This window comes from Mobula hypostoma, chromosome 9 (genome assembly GCF_963921235.1).
Source record: "Mobula hypostoma chromosome 9, sMobHyp1.1, whole genome shotgun sequence".
NCBI classification, from domain to species: domain Eukaryota; kingdom Metazoa; phylum Chordata; class Chondrichthyes; order Myliobatiformes; family Myliobatidae; genus Mobula; species Mobula hypostoma.
This window is the reverse complement of record NC_086105.1, coordinates 36,364,408-36,378,849: the sequence shown is the minus strand read 5'-3', so window position 1 is coordinate 36,378,849 and position 14,442 is coordinate 36,364,408. Positions and strand designations below refer to the sequence as shown.

The 14,442-nt window shown below is 38.0% G+C and overlaps 1 protein-coding gene and 1 long non-coding RNA gene across 6 annotated transcripts in view; one reads left to right on the top strand and one right to left on the bottom strand.

Annotated features, from left to right (window-relative positions):
* Nucleotides 1–7,785, bottom strand: part of LOC134351641 (craniofacial development protein 2-like) — a 225,458-nt gene extending 217,673 nt beyond the window's left edge. For all 5 annotated transcript variants that reach the window (XR_010019218.1, XR_010019217.1, XR_010019216.1 and 2 more), the window contains exon 1: nucleotides 7,659–7,785. The gene's annotated coding sequence lies outside the window, so the exon portion shown is untranslated. The remainder of the gene's footprint in view (nucleotides 1–7,658) is intronic.
* Nucleotides 7,786–7,959: 174 nt separating this feature from the next.
* LOC134351643 (uncharacterized) overlaps nucleotides 7,960–14,442 on the top strand; it is a 30,313-nt gene continuing 23,830 nt past the window's right edge. Inside the window, exon 1 of the long non-coding RNA XR_010019219.1 lies at nucleotides 7,960–8,421. This is a non-coding gene — a long non-coding RNA (uncharacterized LOC134351643). The remainder of the gene's footprint in view (nucleotides 8,422–14,442) is intronic.

Sequence of the window (14,442 nt, the reverse complement as noted above, 5' to 3'; positions counted from 1 at the left end):
CTCACTGCTGCCATCAGGTAGAAAGTACAGGTGCCTCAGGACTCACACCATCAGGTTCAGGAACAGTTACTACCCCTCAACCATTAGGGTCTTGAACAAAAGAGGATAACTACACTCATTCTATTTCTGGTCTTCCCACAACCAATGATCTCACTTTAAGGACTTGCATCTTGTTATTTCATGCTCTCGTTATTTACTGCTATTTACTTATATTTGTATTTGCACAGTTTACAGTTACTGTTCTATAGATTTGCTGAATATGCCTGCAGGAAAAAGAACCTCAGGGTTGTATGTGGTGACATGTATGTACTCTAATAATAAATTTTATTTTGAACTTTTAAAGATTTAGGAAAAAAAAATTAATACATTTAAGAACACTGTAAAATGACAGTGTAGAAAATAATTGCAAACATTAGGATTAAGTGATGAAACAAAACATAAAGATATCTGTACTTACCCTTTCAATCAATTCAAATGAATGCCCGTACAGCAAAACTGAGCCCAATGGTAGAACTGGGCGTCCATTTTCTAATCTTCTATGGAACCTTGGCTAAAAAATCATAACATTCATGCCCGTTACCAATGTTTCTACCTCTGAAGATGCTGCCCAAGTAGTCACAGTATTATCTCCAATCTGTGACTGGTTAATAACCCTACCCATCACAGGAATCAATTTCTACTGAACACATTTTTCATTTTGTTCCAGTTCCTGGACACTTCTCTCCTGTGAAGCAAGCCAAACTTTTCTTTCCTGCCTTTCATGTAACTGCCCCATTATTGGCAACATTCTAAGATAAAAATACACTACCTATTCTTAAAAAAAAGCTTTACCATCCTTTCTAAAACACTATGATTGGAATTCAACAAAATTATGTAGCTGAGGCCCAATTAATACTTTAGAAAAGGTATAAAACATGCTTATTGATGCTAACCTGATAACTTTATTCAAAAGAAAATGAAATTATTCAAGGAAAGTGCTTAAATATGCTGGAAAGTTTCAAAGCAACTACAGAGCAGAAACAATACTTGGATTGGCTTTCTATAGAATCAATCCAAAAGACAAATTTAGGTGTGTAACTGCAAAAAAAAATCTGCCAAATCACCTGCTACTTGATTTACATATCCCTGTTAAAAATCCTGGGTTTCCATGAGATGAACAGTTTCACAGAAATAACGTACTGGAATGTCTATTCCCAAACGTTTAGGCCTAGCATGCTACAAATGAACACAACGGTAGAATTACAGACTTCTGTAGACTTTTCAAGTCAAGATGCTTGAATATTCAGGAAGGAGATTAGGAAGAAATTGAGGAAAGAAGGGGGTGTGTAGGGAGGGGGTTAAGGAGGAGGAGGGGAGGGGAGAGAGGTGGGGGAGATGAAGGACGGTACGAAGAGGGTGGAATGTATAACGTATGCAAGGCCTGTGCAGCCTGTTTATTGCCCAAAACAATCCTTCAAGAATCTTCACAGATTTTTAAAACTGTTTTAAAAATGGTGTTTTAAAAAAAGATAATATATTGAACATCAGGTTCTTCCTGTTTTCTGGACTCACTGTCAGCAGTAGTATGCTTGGAAAAGATATTGCACATTTAGTATAATACTTGTTGTATTCTGCTCTGATCTTTGTTTCCTTTGCTAGCCATCCTTCTCCTACTCTGTCTGGATCTGAAATATACTAGTGCTGAAATAGAACATTTTTCTAATGTATACTTTAAAAGCTCAAAACTAATTTCATAGTTCTACCAATAAACAGACTGTGATCATCTTCACTGTATTCATACAAGCTAAATTTAAATCAGACCTAATAGAATGCTTTACTCGATGCAGTGATGCAAATGATGATTGATAGTGAATCACAATGCAGAAAGTCAAACATATCCAGGCTAATAACCATGTGAAGATTAGTTAAATTAGCTTAATTCAGTACTGTCCAGTCCTGGCAAACTCATTCTGGATAACTCAAAAAGTTCTGCTGACTAAATGCACGGGGAAAAACCTTCTGCTTAATATATGAAAGATTACTTCCATTTTAAATTACTGTGCCAAATATGAGTGTGTGTTAAAGTTAAATAAGTCATTGTTTGACTGAAAGAGTAAACTATGATGGCTGCAACAAGTCTTTATTTCACATCTTTGAAGTGAATTGCCATGTAATGACTTTTCAAACAATAATCATTAAAATTTAGACAGTCCTCAAACCTTCTAGGTAAATTCCAATATTCTTTGACAGACATGGTTAAAAAGAGTTATACAGAGGGGTAGAAGTGTTATACAAAGGGTTATAAAAAGAGGAAATTCTCTGGAGGTCCAAATAGATGCATCTAAAAGATGCATCATTACACATACAGTTACTGAGCAATTCAGATCCATTACTTTTAGTTTGAACAGAAGACAAGCAAAGAGAAAACTATACTGCAATGTAAGAAATGCCACTACTTAAAACATTTTTATATATGGGTATTCCTTAGAATTGCTCATAAAATGCAGTGGAACACTAGCCTGTGAGAAAACTACTCTGTGAGAAAACCCCTCAGCTATGTGGAGTACTTCGCCATGTATTCAACATGAGCCTGAGGCTCTGGAGGGTTCCTGTACTGTGGAAGACGTCCTGCCTCGTCCCTGTGCCGAAGACGCCGCGTCCCAGCGGCCTCAATGACCACAGACCGGTGGCATTGACCTCCCACATCATGAAGACCCTGGAGAGACTTGTTCTGGAGCTGCTCCGGCCTATGGTCAGGCCACACTTAGATCCCCTCCAGTTCGCCTACCAGCCCCGACTAGGAGTTGAGGATGCCATCGTCTACCTGCTGAACCGTGTCCACGCCCACCTGGACAAGCCAGCAAACACTGTGAGGGTCATGTTTTTTGACTTCTCCAGTGCGTTCAACACCATCCGCCCTGCTCTGCTGAGGGAGAAGCTGACAGCAATGCAGGTGGATGCTTCCCTGGTATCATGGATTCTTGATTACCTGACTGGCAGACCACAGTATGTGTGCTTGCAACACTGTGTGTCCGACACAGTGATCAGCAGCACTGGGGCTCCACAGGGGACTACCTTGTCTCCCTTTCTCTTCACCATTTACACCTCGGACTTCAACTACTGCACAGAGTCTTGTCATCTTCAGAAGTTTTCGGATGACTCTGCCATAGTTGGATGCATCAGCAAGGGAGATGAGATTGAGTACAGGGCTACAGTAGGAAACTTTGTCACATGGTGTGAGCAGAATTATCTGCAGCTTAATGTGAAAAAGACTAAGGAGCTGGTGGTAGACCTGAGGAGAGCTAAGGTACTGGTGACCCCTGTTTCCATCCAGGGGGTCAGTGTGGACATGGTGAAGGATTACAAATACCTGGGGATACGAATTGACAATAAACTGGACTGGTCTAAGAACACTGAGGCTGTCTACAAGAAGGGTCAGATCCATCTCTATTTCCTGAGGAGACTGAGGTCCTTTAACATCTGCCAGACGATGCTGAGGATATGCTATGAATCTGTGGTGGCCAGTGCTATCATGTTTGCTGTTGTGTGCTGGGGCAGCAGGCTGAGGGTAGCAAACACCAACAGAATCAACAAACTCATTCGTAAGGCCAGTGATGTTGTGGGGATGGAACTGGACTCTCTCACGGTGGTGTCTGAAAAGAGGATGCTGTCTAAGTTGCCTGCCATCTTGGTCAATGTCTCCCATCCACTACATAATGTACTGGGTGGGCACAGGAGTACATTCAGCCAGAGACTCATTCCACCGAGATGCAGCACTGAGCGTCATAGGAAGTCATTCCTGCCTGTGGCCATCAAACTTTACAACTCCTCCCTTAGAGGGTCAGACACCCTGAGCCGATAGGCTAGTCCTGGACTTATTTCATAATTTACTGGCATAATTTACATATTACGATTTAACTATTTATGGTTCTATTACTATTTATTATTTATGGTGCAACTGTAACGAAAACCAATTTCCCCTGGGATCAATAAAGTATGACTATGACTATTATGGAATATTCCTAGTGAATGAGATAATGTTATTTTGGAGCGGTGAGTTGAAAATATCCAAGTCTAAAATAGGAATGCTGATAGGAATGAATAGTTAAAGGAGAAACCAGTGCCATATAAATTTCATGGGTACTGACAAACACTTGGCTGGATCAGATTTGTAGGTGCTGTGTTAAGAGTGCAATGGAACAGGGAAAACTTAGGATGCAGGAGAGTGAGCACTGTGGGGTAATGGACTGCACAATGCTTAATAGAGGTACACAGCATAAAGTTAGTGAATAACTTGTGAGGTGCTGGTGGACAGATGAGAAAATAAGTGGGCACTATGATGTGGACTGGGGAAGTAGCCTTCTAGTATTAACAAAACTGAAAACAAGAGAGAAAATGCACTTATGAACTGGCTACAGATATTTTGTTCAAAAATATTTGGTTTATACTGGAGAAATTTAAATAGCTACTATCATCCTGATGACTTGAAAATCTATCAAACTAATACAGAATACAGCTGATGGTAATAAAAGCTTTCTAAGAGTTTACAGTATTCAATGTACAGTATGTGGTTTTTCTACTGTTACAACTTTCAGGTACCAATTTTATGTAGCACAATTTAGGCAATAAAATACAGGCAGCAGTCTAACTAGAGCATGTAAATTGGGGTGCTATGACATCATTGGAACCACAAAGTCATTTAAAAAGTGTTAGACATGGTTTCAGCTGAATACTGCACCCGTCCACTGTTCAGTTTAGATGCAGCTCAAAGCATGCAAATAATGCTTTTGATCAGTCTTCACTACTCTTCCTCAAATGACCAAACCTTCATTTTTGATCTGTGTTTTGTGAATTGCTCACTAGGTTTCTCACCTTCCCGTGACAATGATCTGTTTTTCAGTATCGTAAGTATGCAAACATCTTCCCTGTAGTGTCCCAACAAGGCCAAATTTCATACAAAGTCAATTATGATGTTAAACATTCTAATCACTATAGATGAATCATGATGAAAAATGTTCTCTCAATCTAGTCGAATTTGTATTCCTCTAAATCAAAAACTTAAGTTGAAACAACATAAATGGACTATTTATAAGAGAGAAATTGAAAGCTAAACAAGTTATGGTTCTAGATCTAAATATTGACATAATCTTAAGCTTTTGAGGGAAATTGTACAGTTCATGAAAATTTATGTGAATATTATGAGAATGGATTTTTAGTGCCTTTTTAAAAAAAGCCACAAAACATTGATTGGGCAAAAACAGAGCACAGAAAGTAAATGTTAGGCCAAGGTTCTGCTTTAAAAAAGGTTTTCAGCAGGACATCAAAGAAGAGGAGTAAGTTGATGAAAGAGAGAAAATACAATATGTAAATAAGAAGAGTGCAGGATTCTCTGGGTGAAAGCACAAGCACCAATGACTTATGCACAAGCCAGAATTTTTTAAATGGTGAGTTTTCTGGGGTTGTTGGCTAGAGGAGATTAAAGACACAAAAAGTGCCAGAGCCATGAAAAGCATAAAAACAAGGGAATGGGAGCTAATGCAGAAATTATAAGAGTGGTGGTTCAGTCAGACTTGCTGACATGCAGGAGGTCTGCAAAGTTTTGGAGGAGTTGAGGATGTTTATTGCCGGTGAAAGTTGGGAGACTTGCATAGAGAGCACAAGAATAGTCAAGAATCAAGTTGACAATGACACAAATGATAGATTCCGTATAAAATGGATGTGGCAAAAGCATGACACTGCTAATTCTTTTGGTAGAAAGAACATGAGATTGGGATCAATGACAATGGCTTTCATCAATGTCTTTTAACTAAAGGAAAATGGAGCTCAACTACATCTAGCCATCAGACAAGCAGAGATTAGCACTGATACCAAGTCTGGGGACAACATCAGTAGCTATGCAGCAATGTCAAGGAAAGATCAGATTATTTGGAGGAAAAAGGAAAGGCATCAATAAGAATTTCAGCCAATTTGGACCACAGATGTAAAGTTGAATATTTGCAGGTTAATGGTAAATTGGGTCAGCAGCTTCGATGAGAATAACACAAAGAAACCATGAGGGTGAGAAACTGGGACTATTAATCGCGAGACATGAATAACGTTCATTCTCAGTGTGGCATTCTGAGAATGTAAATTGTGATTCAGTAAGTGTCTAGTAGTAAATATACCAACAAATTACATTATGAGGAAGCTGTCAATTATCATAAAATTCAACAACTCTTTTTTGTAGAGGTGCAGTCAGGCTATCGAAATATATTTATTTTATTGAATATGCTGTAAAAGTTTGTCATAGTTCTGAAAATGGTAAAGTATTTCAAAAGATAGGAAAATTAACCCTTGCATACTGTTTGGGTCAAATTTGACCCGAACAGTATGTAAGGGTTAATTTGATCAGCCTTTAAAATTTTTGATATGGCAGAATAACTGAAAGTTCAGAAAATAAATAACACTTACGAGCTTCTGAAAAATATAGTGATGTATTTTGTTTCATTCACAAAAGCACACAGAAACATAATGATAACCCAAATTCAATAATGGGATTTGAAAGAAGGAATAGTTCTCTATAACAAAATCTCCGACAATATACTATATATTTATGTTTTGTGGTTGCTTTCAATCCATTCAACCAAATTTAATTTGAACTACAACCTAAGACATTTTTGAACAGGATTCTGATAAGTAAATCCCTGTAATTACCACTTCCAAGTCAATATACAACAAGTGACAATGGTGAGACTGCAAATACGCAGAATAGCATTGCTTGGATTTTAACAAACATTAGGCCTCCAATTAAATTATGCTTACTCTCAGCTGAGTTCAACAGACATTCAGATTTGAATTGGTAGAACAGTTTTAATGGTTTAGCAAATTTTAGTTCTGCTAGAACTCCCAGTGAATGAACAGTTGATCTAAAGGATGAAGACTTAAAAAGTTAAACATGAATCTCTCCAACCCTTAAAAATAGAAGCATTAAAAGTGCCTGCAGTAAAAATTAGAATTCAAATTATTACACTCATTCAAGAGCAATAGTGGAGGAAAAGGAAGAGGGTGAACAAACCTTCAAAAGATGGAGAAAAGGTTCAAAAAGGAGAGTTTTTTTATATAAAAAACAAAGTTCAATTAACAGGGGGAATTGGTTGTCAATTTATATCATCTGACCGCTATTTTCAAAGTTATAATAGTTTTAAAAATAAACTTGAAACATTACCAAATTTTAAAAGTTCTTTACAGTTTCTCACTTTACAAAACAGGTTGTACATTGTAACTACATGATCACCACAATCTTTAGATCTCGATGGAAATCGCAGATGGCACTAAATTTCAATAATTTTCAAAATAATTGTCAAAATATTCCTCCAGTTGTGTTTGCAGCGTAGTTTACAATTCAGCTTTAAGGTCACTGTAGTTATATTAGGTTCGTATACGAATCAAAATTTAAATAATTATAACCATGCTCATCTCAATATTGCTTAAAGGAAACGAATGACTTCAATTTATACAATTACATGTGGTATTAACAGGTTAATATTACGGATAACTTTTTAAAAAGTAATTTTAAAAAGATAAAGCTATGTACTTATTTTGATGACAAAAAAATGTGGCGATTGATTTTGTGGGAAAAAATAACCCTTGTAAGATACTACGTTCCGTTCTCAAACCACACTTGGATTTCATCACCTTACCGTTTGTAGAAATGAACAATGCAAAATCGAGATTTGATTCTAAAGCAAGTCCACGCACTCCCTCGGTGCTGTACCATTAGATGACTGTTTATGTTTTGCTTGGGTCACAAATAAAAGGAAAATGCAGACGCACAGCTGACAGCTTCTTGCCACTTCATACTGCGGTTCATCTCCGCTTCCGTCACCGATAGTGTGAATTTAAGATTAATTGTTAAGTATCAACTTTAAAACAAGATTTACGCCTTCTCTTTCCAATAACTTTTCTTTCTTTCGAGTTCAGATATTTTTCACGCATATACCTATGCTTGTGCTGAAATGAAAGAGAGACAAACACTCCGGAGTTATTTTGATCGATTCATTTTCGTTGTGATTGCTATAATTATTAACGACATCGGTCCAAAATTCATTTATTAAAATATTGTAGGCGATTGCGGAAGATAAAAGTCGCTGAAAGGTTCTTCAGTATAAGGAATCATTCTTTTCTGTAAGAGTGTTGCAGTATCTGGTATTGAGAACGAAAACCTGCGAGTTTCACTTGGGTTGGTGTGGCAGAATCTACCGGCGATGCACTTGAACTTTAAAAAAAAACTTAACTGTTGAAAATGGCGGCGGGAAGGGGAGTGAGGAACAATGGAAAAAGTTTTGAAAAGTCTTGTACGTTCGGTCACAAAAAGACTATTTAATTCTAAATGGAAAATCAAAAAAAAGTCTGAAAATCGCCACATTAAGGACAGTTTTCTTCAGAGGTACATGTTACGCAAAAGTAAGTTACTCTCAATTCGTTTGGTAAATTTAATTCATTGTTAAGGGTTTTCCTTCTTATCGGCAGAATCTGACGTCCTTCAATTTCACTTTTATTATAATCCGCGATCAAAATGGCGCGCGAGGAATATGTGCATAAAATATAAAACTTCCGAAAAAAAATTGAATGGCTTGTTTCTCTTTAATTCTCTCGCTGCAGTAATAAATTTCTCAACCCCCTTCAAGAATGATCTCGTCATTATCGCTTTAAATTTATTTCTCGCCCTTCATGGGAGAAATATAAAAGGCAGCTATAGGTTATGCTAATTTATTTAAATCTAACGCCGAACTTGAACTTGACTTTCTTGTAACTCTGCGGACTTGGTTTGCGCTAGGAGGGGGAAAGGTGGAAGACGAAAATTACTGAACAACTCGGGCTGAAACCCTAAAAAAAAGCTTCCTGCTTGTTTAAAACTGCAGCTGGAGCTAGGATTCCCAAAGACGTTGGGGGTGGGGGGGAGCCGGCTGTTATTCTCCGAGAAAGGGTGGGTGGACATGACGCCATTTTGTGCTGCTTCTTTCCACCCTGCTCGCTCACCTGGGAGGAGGAAGCGGAAGGGGGCGGAACACCTCACGCACACCGCCCTCGGGAGCCAATAGAAACGGCAACGTGAGAGAGCGCGCAGGGGTATGCCAGCGAACCAGAACGCGCGTGTCGACTGCGTTGGGCACGAGGTCGGTGTTTGCAGGAATGTGCGTGCACTTTGGAGGGCGTTGTGATTTTTTCCTCTCTGATTTAAACTGACGCACTAGCAGCCAGATTTCTGAACCAGAGATGCACATTGGGGAATGTCATTTTTTAAGTAAACATTCCTTTAAAAAAATAACTAGCTAGAATCAGAGAAGCAAGCTATGAAATTAGCAGACTGTCATAAAAAGTACCATCTTGTATATTATTGTCTTCAATTAATGAAATCTGCCATCTTAGCCTTTATGTGAATCCAGATCCACCACTGTAGTTGACTCTTAACTACCACTTCATTTCTGGGGATAGTCATACTTTATTGATCCCAAGGGAAATTGTTTTTTGTTACAGTTGCACTGTAATTAAATAGTAATAAAACCAAAAATAATTAAATAGTAATATGTACATTATGCCAGGAAATAAATCCAGTACCAGCCTATTGGCTCAGGATAGACAATTGCCAAGACTGCCAGCAATGTCCACATCTCAGGAACAAGCAAAAATAAATCATCAGCATATTACTCTGGTGCACAATAATTGGTTTGCTAAGCATTCAAAACAAACTTTACCTAAATAAATGCCTTAAAAGATCTGCAAATTTTGTTAACACAAATTGCTATTAGGGAAAGAAAATATGCTGGCAATTTCCCCCGCTAAACAATGCTGGTGACTCTTGTGGCATTATGTGCAGCTCTGAACACATCGAAGATAATTTAACTTGTGTTTTCAAGTGCGCTACCGCAAAATATATATTTGAAAGCAGTTTGGAAATTAAAATTACAATAAAAATGATAGGGAAATGTTTCTCTGAAGTCATTTTTATGAAGATGGGATTACAACACCACAGATAAAAATAATGGGGATCTATGACATAGGAGTAATATTGAAACTTCCGCTACAATGGCACTTACAAGCTATATAGCAAGTATAATGAGCATAGGTATACATTTCAACAGGCAAATCTCCAGAAGGAAATAGTCAAGGACTATTTTCTGGTAGATCTATTTTCTGTATAAACTTTACAACCTTGAGATTTGTCTGCTGACAAGCAGCCACAAAACAAGAAACACTATAGAACCCAATTTAAAAAAAATACCAAAACCCATTGTGCGGAGAGAGAGAAAAAAACACAAATCATACAAGTATTAAAATCAAGCAACAGCACCCAGAACAAAATTGAATCCATAGACCCGAAGCTCAGAGCAGGCCCATGGTCTCAGTCTCAATTCATCACACAGCAGGGCAGATCATCGTGATTGTTGGAGCAGTCAGAGCAGGGCACAGCCTCAGGGCTGAGGAGATCATGGTAAAAGTCGCGGAGCAGAACTAGCCCCGACCCTGGCCTAGGTCCCGACACCCTGCCTTTTCAGTCCATCTGGCCCAGCATTTAAAGTGTCCAACCACCGGGTTGTCCCCCATATAACCTGGATTCTGAATTCTACATCTCAGTAAAAATGTTATAGCCTTGCATACATACGCGAAATGTCCCCCACACTAAATTTTTATATGGCAGACACCGCCTATTTAAACTCGTTATAGACTGCAATTACATTTAGTAGTGCAGTTGGGCCTCAGCCTGCACTTCAAAGGGAGACGGATGTTCTAATTACAATTTCTGTCTGTGGTAGTGATACTGTGATTTCCCTCAGTAGGGAAGTCCAAATGTAGTGTGACAAAATCACAAAGATAATATATTATAATAAATGGAAATTCCTTTTACAGATCAAAGTGGCAAGAGGTGTGAGTAGACATAGAAACCTAACAGAGAATGCTGAAATAATCAGTTACAAAGGCCAGCAATGGGGATTAGAGAGTAAAACTTTCCAGTTTACCATTCCTTAATCATTGACTTGAAATATGAGCTGCTTCTCTCGCTATAGATGCTGCCTGATTTGCTGAGGGCACTCTATACTTTTTGCTTTTATTTCACACTTACAGCATTTGCAGTTTTTTTTCCTTTTGAATTATGAAAATTAAATGTATTATACTTCGTTGTATTCAGTATGTTTTCATCATTCTCCCAACCGCTTTACCACAGCTGGAATGATTCATAATGAAGAAAGTCACGCCCTTCTGATCTGGAACCATAAGATCTGCAGATCTATTCTGCACGAGATCCAGTTAGCCAAAATCAGCACTTTTTATGTAGGAAAATCCATACAACAGTGTAAAACTGTTAAATTCACTTTAATAAGAACAATTTATAGGGAGACCATACTGTCAGCATAAGGGATAAATAACATATTTTATGCTTAAGCAAGTTTATTTGTGCAGCACTTTTCAAACACAAGGCAGTTCAAAGTGCTTTACATAGAACAAGATATAAAAATCAAATGTCAGATTTCAGACTATATAAAGAGAATAAAATCACAAAAAATTAGATATGATAAATAGAAGTACAGTGCAGGAGATTCCAATCAAAAGCTACAACAAAAATAAAAGGTTTAAGCCTTGATTTAAAAGCACTTAAAGTTGGGGCAGACTTCAGATCCTCTGGAAGGTTATTCCAGATATGTGGAGCATAGGAACTTCACCATATTTAGTTTTGACCCTGGTTGGTTAAGTTGGTTTTATATCATTTATGTTCATTACAGTGCATGAAACTCCTAGACAATTTACAGTATAGTTCCCCAAGATCTTGGAAGGTTACAAGAAAAGATTGCAGATAGTTTGGTGTCAAAAAGATTATAGACAGCATGGGTTTCTTCTGGATGCTCCAGTTTGTAGGTTAATTGGTCATTGTAAATTGTCCTGTGATTAGGCTCAGATTAAACGGGAGGATTGCTGGGTGGCGCGGGCTCTGGAAAGGCCTATTCCATGCTGTATCTCAATGAGTAAATTAGAAAATAGTATCATGAGGGATATAGGTTTAAGGTGAGAGTGGAAAGATACAAGGGGATATGAGGGACAATATTTTCACGTAGAGGGTTTGCATCATTGAAGAAAAGGGAAAATTACACCTTCAAAAAAAAAACTCGGTTACCAAGACCAGTCAATTTAAACCAGCAGGAGGAGAAGCTTTTAGAAACAATAATCTTAGACAAATATAAGTCACTTAGCATGGATTTGTAAAAAGCAAATTGTGTTTCAATTAATCTGGTAAATTTATTTTTTGTGGTAACAGAGAAGTTTGATGAAGAAACTATAACTGATGTCATTTACAGTATATGGACTTTAATGTTTCCAAGTAATCGGTTTGTCTGAAAGAATGAAGCCCATGGAATAAAAGGGCCAGTGCATTGTAAAGAAGAAATTGACTTAAGGACAAGAAACATTGATGAGTGAATTATGGTACATAGTAGAAGAATGTATTGATTGTGCTTTCCATAGGTTACTGATGAGATCATTAGTTTATTGGTTTTCCTAATATCGATGACTTGGATTTGGGTGAGCAGTGTAGGTGTAGGAATAGAGACACATATGCATACATTTTTGCAGAAGATGATTAACAAAGAACCCTGGGCTTTATAAATACAGACAGAAAACTCAAATGTTTTCAGATACAGTTGGGTCACACTTAGAGTATTTCATCCTGTTCTGATGACAAAAAAAACCTAAAGATTATAGTGAAAGACAAAATGTTATGCTACAGCAGAGGAAGTTAAGAGGAGATGAAATATAGACATCCATGTTGAATGCTGAGGCAATTAAAAGCCTTCCTAGAGCCACAGGCCTTGGGTAACTCAAAGTTATCCTGATCCAGAATGGTAGAACCCTACACAGCTGCACAATAAAATGCCAAAACAAACAACAGCCATGGAATGAATAAGGAAGTTTTTGGCAGCTAGTAAAGCCATAGACCTTTTAAAATTGTATGACAAGCTAAACACTTAAGTTATTTATATTTTTACTTTTTAAACAAATATTTAAAATTAGTTAACATTTAATCAAGTTCATTTCAACAAAAATGTTGAAAACAATCTGTTGATAAACCAATACTTGCCTTTCTCCTCTTGACTAATGCTAATTGGAATGAATGGGTTTGATGTTGCTGCCTAACATTCAGTAGAGTACAATTGCACATCTGCTGGGAAATTGCAATAGGTTCAAAAACTGCAGCTGGATTCTGTGATGAATCCTATTATAGAGAGTAGTATGAGGGAAAAAAAAACTCCATCAAGTTTATTAGTTCCATTTTGTTTAAGGATCCTGAACTTCCTGGCCTTTGCAGGCGAAATGCTGCCAATTTAGTGTGGCATTGATTGCTTTTCACAGCAAATTTCAGTTCAAAGAGGGATTTGGACACTAATTCCCAGTGATGGAAGCTTGAGAATCAGAGGACACAGATTGAAGGTGATTGGCTAAAAACAGGTAACATCAGGAAAATTATCTTAAGTAACAAGTAGTTGCCATCCAGAATGCATTGCCACATGTAATGGAGGCAGATTCAACAGTTACTTTCAAAAGTAAATTGGATGAATGCTTGGGGGAGAAATTAAAGGCAAAAGCAAAGGGGTAGGGATTGGATCTCACTCTACCATCCCTGCAGAGAGCCAGCACAGTCTGGAAGGCAGCATCCCTCCACCTCTGTTGCTGAGATCCAGTGTTTTCAATTGAATATATCCATACAATGCACATATTTTTATTCAGTTACAGGATAGGGGCATTATTGGCAAGGCCTATATTTATTTCGCAACTCTAAATGATGTTGATGAGCTACCTACTTGAACCACCACAGTCCTTTTGGTGAAGGTACTCCAACAGTGCTATGGGTAGGAAGTTCTAGGATTTAGACCTAGCAATAATGAAGGATCTGGTAATATACAGTATTTCAGATGCAGGGTGACATGGAAGGGGACCTGCAGCTGTTAATATTCCCATGTACATGTTGTCCTCATCCTTCCTGATGTGGAGGTCAAAGGTTGAGAGATGCTGCCAGATAAGCCTATGGAAGTACTGTTTGTACATGGCGCAGGCTAGAGTTCTCTGGTGGTGGAGGGGCTAAGAGCACTCTGGTGGTGGAGGGGCTAATGCATATTTAAGATAAGCCTATGGAAGTACTGTTTGTACATGGCGCAGGCTAGAGCACTCTTGTGGCGGAGGGGCTAATGCATATTTAAGATAAGCCTATGGAAGTACTGTTTGTACATGGCGCAGGCTAGAGCACTCTGGTGGCGGAGGGGCTAATGCATATTTAAGATAAGCCTATGGAAGTACTGTTTGTACATGGCGCAGGCTAGAGCACTCTGGTGGCGGAGGGGCTAATGAATATTTAAGATAAGCGTTTGGGATGCTTTTAAAAGAAGAGTGTTGAGCTTCTTGATTGTTGGTGGCTCTGGGCTGATCATGTAAATTGTA